The sequence below is a fragment of the Littorina saxatilis genome, linkage group LG8 (genome assembly GCF_037325665.1).
Source record: "Littorina saxatilis isolate snail1 linkage group LG8, US_GU_Lsax_2.0, whole genome shotgun sequence".
Taxonomy (NCBI): Eukaryota; Metazoa; Mollusca; class Gastropoda; order Littorinimorpha; family Littorinidae; genus Littorina; species Littorina saxatilis.
In genome coordinates this window covers 16,808,422-16,816,744 of record NC_090252.1, presented here as the reverse complement: position 1 = coordinate 16,816,744, position 8,323 = coordinate 16,808,422, and the positions used below count along the sequence as shown (strand labels likewise).

The 8,323-nt window shown below is 39.7% G+C and overlaps 1 long non-coding RNA gene across 1 annotated transcript; it reads left to right on the top strand.

The window, feature by feature from the left end:
- The first annotated feature begins 1,529 nt into the window (after positions 1-1,529).
- LOC138972918 (uncharacterized) lies at positions 1,530-4,314 on the top strand. The gene is made up of 3 exons (XR_011457811.1): positions 1,530-1,884; positions 3,274-3,600; positions 4,194-4,314. It is a non-coding gene; the product is annotated as an uncharacterized lncRNA (long non-coding RNA).
- Positions 4,315-8,323: the final 4,009 nt, after the last annotated feature.

Genomic DNA, 8,323 nt, shown 5'->3' with positions numbered 1-8,323 from the left:
GATGACAACTATTCGTTTGTTTTCACAGTTTTTGAAATGAAAGTGTCAACTACAGACAATACATTAAGCCACCTACTCGTTGTGCAAACAGAAGAGTCTTACGAAGTTTCCAGCTGATCTGAAGGAGAAAGATTCACGGGGCCGCATTGTGCGTGAAGCAACGCAAGCGGACTAAAAACTGTCTAGTCCCCTTAAGTTACCTCTCGAACCAATAAGCAATTCATCGTGTCAGAAGCAGTTAATGCTATTGATAACAACAATGATAATATTAATAAAACAAATTAATAATAATCATTAATTAAAACAAAATCCGTCAAAAGCGCTATTCCCCGCCAAATACAAATCTCAGGGCACTTTACAAACAGCAACTTGACATGCAAATGTAACATTTCACACACACATAAAACAGTCAGGCAAGTACAAAGCACCAATCATCAATGCAAGATTGAAAATAATAGTATCTGTTTAACATAGGTTTTGAGGGAAAACACAACCTATCAAACGGTGAACAACCTGACGTACTAGCTATTACAAGACTACAAACACTTTCACATACATCGCACAAATACACATCAAATTCGATTGATTGTAAAAATCAATATACAAGCAATAGAAAGCTATTAACTTAGATTTTATAAACAGCAGCAGCACGTTAAAAAAAAAGGATAAAGCACGTAAATATCTAACCAAACAAACTTAGCATTGGGCACGTATCATCGCCCTTCAGTGCCATGCATCATATATCAACTTCAAAGCTAAGATCTTACAACCCCATCAGATAATACAGTAAAAGGTAAAGGAAAACATGTATTATCTTGCAAATTACATCCACATATTCCATAACAGCTTCAATTCTTCTTATGGGTAAAACGCCAGTTTAAAGAGGTGGGTCTTGAGGTTATTTGTCAATACTGCTGGTGAGGCAAATTGGCAAACAGCTAAGGGAAGTGAGTTCCAGAGTGTTTGGACAGCAGCTGAGGTGAGGCCCTCAGGGACCTGGTTTGTCAGTTGTGCAGGGAGTTGTGTATCGATCCGATTTTCCAAACCGATTTTACTTGGATTTGTTTTTTTGTCGTATGTGTATTTTGTACAGATAAACCGACATTTTAGCATAACAATCTCAATAAATAGTGTTTAAGCAAAGCATTGAAGCTATGCATACCACAAGCCAGTTTACTTCATGTTTTTGTGTTGAACAATGAAACGGTTTACATGTTCTGCTTTCAGTAATTCTCTCTAATCTGTTACAATAACCCAAGCGGTGGAAAAAGCCATGCTCAGATATCACACGCATTGCCATGATTGCATTCAAGTGTCTCCGTTGACTGGTACACAAATGCACGAACAATACCGGTTCCAACCGGTACCGTGAACGCGTGCCATAATGCGGTTTGTCTTCTAACCGGTTTTATCAGTTTTTGTCGGTATACCGCTGACGCTCTAGTACTAACTACCTGTGCGCATGAGTGTATGGCTGATGTGTGGATGTGTGTGAGATCAGCATTTTTTGCACTGCGATATTACAACAACATGCCACTGAGTCAAATGAAAAGAAAAATCCTCACAATGTAAAAATACTACAACAGTAAATCGACCAACTTTAAGCTTAACGTCATTGACTGGTTAGCAATGAGGCCTATTTGTTACTTCGCCTTATTAGTTTATTTCCGCAACTATTTAAAATGAACTTTCACAAGGAAATAAAACACGTTACGTCTTCGGCAAGGATATAATCACAATATATATATCAATGTGTTTGTGACTGTGACAGTATTTACACAGTTTGGTCGTGCTACAGTGGTCTTCAAATGATAAATATGTGCCTACTGTATTTTATTCTTGCTATGTACGCAACAATGGAAGCTGTCGGTGAGGATGTTACTTGTGAGTATGTTCAAGGAATAACACGATTTGTCTTATTTACATTACCTTTTGTTGACTAGAACTATTTAATGTAAGCGCAGACTTGTACCAGGGGAAAAAAAGCATGAGGCAAGGGTGAGAGAACATCCCGCAATGTCTGTTTATAATAAATGTCCTTAAATAAACGTTCATTACATATTATTATTCTTTAATGGGATTTTAGCATGTCTTCTCGGTAAATTGGCAATGTACTCTTCTCCACACACAAAGACCCAAAAGGAAAATCAACAGTTGAATGTAAAATGTTCAGTGATTGTTTCAGTTTACAGACAAATGAATTAATAATAATATTAATACGATAATCTATAACGCGCACATATCTCACCACAAGGCGACTCAAGGATAGATATTAAAACATAACGTTGGATGATAATCAGTGGCGAAAATATCTCTCAGCTTCAGAGTAATCACACCCAACTTAAGTCACTGCACGTGGACATTCATAGTTTGAAATATGTTGATGCACGCATTATTTCGAGTGTGGAGCTATACATCCGGTGCGTAAACCATTCAGTTATACATAGCGTTTTTATATAGGGTTACTAGCGTTTCCGTTGATTCAGTTGGTAAATCTTGAACAAATGGCCCGATGCCAGTATGGTAGCTACACAATGGCTCTGGGGTACCTTGTGAAACTCATCAGATTTGTTTGTGTCTCTGTTAGCCTGTTCTCCATGTGTGTGTGTGGGTGTGTGTGTGGTGGGGGGGGGGGCAGTCAGAATGTGGTCGGTGGATACAGTGCCCATCCCTCAGTTGCTGTCAACATGTCTGACATAAATAAACCGGCATCGGTTTCCCTGAAGGGAACATTAACATTATTGACAAAGTTGAATAACAAAATCTGCATAAACTGAAAAAGGTCAATGCTGAATCTCAGCAACCACATTATTAAATGTGACTAAACAAACGGAACAGCGTAGACAAGAATTTTGCTCTGGTGAAATTGCTGAAATAAACGAGTACCCGGTAAAACATATTTATCAGAGACAACACAACAAATAACCTGATAGTTTCACCCTGTTCCTGTAGACTCGGTTATAAGAAAGCAAACTCGAAATACTTCCTGATCGGATACAAGAAAAACCGTTAAAAAAAAAGCTCGAAATCCTGTCAACTCATCAGAACAGTTGACAACACGAATCAAAACACTTTTTCGTCTTTATTTAGTCTCTTTAATTACGTCTTTGAGTCTGCAAACTCGACCAAAACAGTCAAGGTTTAATCGTGTGTGTTTATGTGTGTGTGTGTGTGTGTGTGTGTGTGTGTGTGTGTGTGTGTGTGTGTGTGTGTGTGTGTGTGTGTGTGTGTGTGTGTGTGTGTGTGTGTGTGTGTGTGCGCTCCTTTGATTAGGTGCATATTTCCAGACGAGCATCGAACAGCCATCGGAAAGCAACGTTAATGTTGTATTCACGGTCAACAATTCCTGCGCTGATGGTGGAGGATACCTTAGCTCCGTGAAAGTGCAAAAAGGGACTGTAAAGTTTTCGCAGCCTGTGTGCCACATTACGTTCAGCAACAGGAGCTGCATCTCCGAAATAGGCTGTTCTTGTGGCAACAACTCGCGTGTATTTTACTTAAGACAAAAGACATACTCCCTGGAAGATGAAGACTTGCAGTTTATCGGTAGGTTTGGATCTGGTGTCACATTTCGGACGACAATTAATTTACATCTGAATCGTAAGTATTGTTTACTCTCTGTTTATCAGTGTGTGTGTCTCTTTTCCTTCCAGTTTTGTTTTCACTCTCCATTAATTTCTCTCCCCTGCTCTCTCTCTCTCTCTCTCTCTCTCTCTCTCTCTCTCTCTCTCTCTCTCTCTCTCTCTCTCTCTCTCTCTCTCTCTCTCTCTCCCTCTCTCTCTCTCTCTTTATCTCTCTTTCTCTCTCTCTCTTTATCTATCGCTCTCTCTCTTTCTTTCTCTCTCTTTATCTCACTCTCCCCCTCACACTCACACACAGTCACACACATATACACACACACACACATACACACATACTTACAAGCACACACACACACACACAAGTACACACACACACCCACACAAATACACACACACACACACACACACTTTCAAGCATCCACACACACACACACACACTAGTACACACAAACACACACATACACACACACATAAATACACACACACACACACACACATAAATACACACACACACACACACACACACACACACACCATACTGTGTTGTGTGAATTAACATGTCAGAGTTTGATGTTTTGGCTCACCTACAATGAATCATTTGTTTACGAACAGGTCTGAAACAACATGGAAGTACTTCTGCTTGGGATCTGAACTCCACCAGAATAACTACAACTTTGGCGACTATTCCTGTTTCAAGCACTGAATCATTTGCAGCAGGTAAAAGCTAAGGTGGACATGTTTTCAGACTGGGATGTACTTTTTGTAAAAGTAATACTTTATTTGTGTTAATTGAATTGTTCTGCAAGTCTAAGGAGTGATACATCAAGAAACAACTAAACAGTGTAGGGCTTCACTTGCTTAAATCTGAGATAACGTCTGAAACTTGAGAATGGGGTACCTTGTTTCTAGAAGAAAAAACACACTGCTGAAGAAGATGCTAAGATTATACTAAGGATAAGCTAATACATTAAAAATCGAATGTTTGCAGATGAAGAGCCTTGGTATAGGAACAATACAGAGCACACAACGCAGTTACCTATATACTGGTCAATCTGAGAAAAAAAAGTAATCTCTTTTGATTTAAATTTATATCATGAAACACACATAAACATAACATGACAAATGTAAAAGAGATAATACATTGGTGAAATATAAATACCCCTTAACGTACTAACATGTGATGTGTTGTGCTTCTACTTCCCCTACCCCTTACCCATTTTTACTGACAACATGCTTCTAGTCTACTCCTAAAAAAAGAAAAGAAAAGAAATATCGATTGTTAAAAGATTGTTTTGTGTAAGTTCAAGCATGTCTAAAGAGAGATCGAACAAGAACGGTTAACTTCTTATTGATAAAATAATGTATGACAGTTGAGTATTGTTATTTGACTTTTGCACAAAATCACGACTTCATAAATTACTAGAATTCAAATGAAAAAATTTACGACTAAAATTCAAAAGGAAAACAAGATACGATGTTTGATCTTTAATACCTGGTTTCAATAAAGTCCATATACATGCTGAATACTTGTTTCTGTTGTTGAGACACGTCAATAGACGTTTTCCGGAAATAACTCTGACATGATTTTCGGTGGTCCGGAGAAGTATACGAACCCCTGTACTGCAGTCAGATTTTTCACAAGATCCGGAGCGTGTTCCACACTTCTGATCGGCTCTATCCTGCGACAGGACAAGCAACTGAATGGGATGCGTATTCTATGCGGCGTGCGCTATATATAGTACCGTTTTCTTTCGATAATGTAATTATCAGAGCCGCGAATCGCAACAGATGGCTTGCTGCATGATCACTGGAAGTGTTCGCTAAGCACGTGTGTTTTCCTAATACCACGTTACCTCAACCCAAACCAACGTGACCTCGATAAAAACACTTTGTGATAATGCCAGTGATCCTTTCCACAACAATTGCTGAACTCCGATGAACTCGTGAATGTTGATTTTCGAAATAAAAGAGTGTAATTTTGTGCGCGCAATCAATGACATTCACATTTTAGTTGGTTTTCGTCCAGATCGCGGTATACAGCCCGTCGGAGGCGCGGATTGTTCTCCGAACGTTGTGAAATACCTCTCTGCGGTACAGGGGCTTTGACTCCGCCTCCAGACCGCTGATAATCCTGACAGATTGATTTTTGAACATCGTCTATTGGGCGAGGGACCTGGTTTAATTCTACTCCTGTTTTGAGGGCAGACTCCAGCATTACAGGACACGAAAATAAGCACACTTGTGTATATGTAGCACACTGTACGAATCATTCTGTTGGTTCTTCTCATTTGTCATCAGCATCGTAATGATGATCATCGTCATCATATTCATCATCATCTTCATCATCATCATATTCATCATTGTCATAATAATGATCATCGTCATATCATACTCATCATTATCATAATAATGATCATTGTCATCGTCATCGTCATCGTAATCATCATTATCAGCAGCAGCAGCAGCAGCATTATAGCATCATCACCATCATCATCATCAGCATCAGCAGCAGCAGCAGCAGCAGCATGAACATTATAAACATAATAATAAAAATAATGTGATCAGCTGACTGACTGATTAGTGATACCTCTATTGATTTTAGGTGTAACTACTGTCGTGCCCGAGCTGCACAGCACCGTGACTAGTCCACGAGTTGTTACTGCTTCAGAAAGGCAGTATGATATTTTTGTACTTGGTGGAGTTGTTGGATTAATTCTGCTTATCGTCGCCGTTCTTGCAATCTGCGTTGGAATTCTCTTCTGGAAACGAGGTACACAAGAAACTGTAACACTTATTGATATTATCGAGCACGCGAGCACATATCAAACATGTATGCCTCTTAATTTGCGTGTGTGTTTGTGTGTGTGTGTGTGTGTGTGTGTGTGTGTGTGTGTGAGTGTGTGTGTGTATGTGTATGTGTGTATGTGTGTGTTTGTGTGTGTGTGTGTGTCTGTGTGTGTGTGTGTGTGTGTGTGTGTGTGTGTGTGTGTGTGTGTGTGTGTGTTTTGTGTGAAGACAATATCTAGTGGTTGTTTTGGTATTGAAAACGTGCATTTTGTCAAATTGTAATCGGGGATTGACTCCCAATGAAATCTAGCTCAGGAAATAAACATTCTGATATAAATATTAATTTCCTTGTAAAACATCCATAGTAGTCCATTCATACCTAAACGTATGTAAGATTGAGTGCACTTGCTGTACGTGACATCTAAAGCAGTTGCCGATGTAAAAGAGCATGGGCACACAGTAGTCAAATAATGTCAATAAGTTGTTCTGAGAAGCTATAGCTGAACGTTATACACTGGCGAAACAAAGGACGTATTTGCTCAAGAGTGTGGCACATACTAAAACAACTTATATAACGAGATTAATCTAATAAAATGGTATGTTTCTAGTAACTAACAACTAGACTGCACGATCAAAACATGTTTAATGTCGTTGATAGTTGACACAATTATTCTTCACCGCTGACATGAGTACACTGCGTCGCATATGGCCAACACGAATTAACCGACACTTCTTCAGAATGACAACACATACAAGAAGTGGCAACAAGGGAATCTATACGGTGTTTTGTTTTTGTACTTTAGAGAAAAGTATGTTACCAGTGTAGGGACATGATGCTTTCTGAAACGCAGATCACATTGTAGTATTGCTTTTCCTGCATCTTCCCTAATTCTTAATTACAATTGACTTCAAAACACCTAACATCTTGTCTGATCACCCCAACGCAAATACGACACAGCAGAGACTTAATTGTTTCCAGTGCCTCATGGAATCCTCAGGAAGATTAGTCAGTTCCCGTATGTAATCTCGATCGGTACTTGGTGATACATTTGTGCTAAATACTGATTTGGCATATGTCATACTCTAACTGATGCCGCTGGCAGTGTCATTTGTATTTAGACGGATACATCTCACTCTGTATCTGGCGTTGACAAGAGGACAATCCAGTTCCTGCCATGCGTACATAATTATGCATTTTCATGTTAGGTGGGTTGCGGAGACTCCCACTACCACCCGTACCTCACCACGCGAGACGACAAGCAGCAGGACCTGGCGTGGTGTTCCACGTGCCGCCTGTTGGACATAACGACTGTGTCCAGGGACACTTTTATGATGAAATTCCAGAGGATTCTCATCAAAGTAAGATTCATGATCTTGCTTGTTAACGATAAAACAACATTACACATTAGTATAAGGTAATCACAAGATTTTATGAATAGGTAATTAGGGTTTAATAGATACGTTGTTGGTGAAATAGTATGAGATAGGGTAGCATTACGAACAATCCTGTGCATTTTCTGAATGATCCTTCTTTCCATTTTGCAGGTAGACTTCTTTTGTTTTCTGCTGTTGCGATTTTGTTTGTACCGATGACTAATAATAATGACTGGAACAGTTTGTTTTAGGTAGTTTAACATCATAGCACCTGCACTCTCCATATGTTTCGTGTGGCATTAAACTTGACGACAACACCGACAGCTCATCTCACACAATCGTTGGTACCCTGTATATGTTGCAGGCATCTCAGAAAACAGTCCGGCTTCTGTGCGCTCCTCACCAGTGTCAGACAGTAGCATGTCAGATGACTGTCTGCATCACATCGCCTGTCCTTCGTCTGACAGCTCCCTGCCTGAGGACTACCTGAATCCCGTAGCCAGCGCCTGGGAATTTGTAGCAACTATCAAAGAGGAAGACTTGACGTCTTCGTCTTCTTCAGAGGCCGTCATGTACGCAGA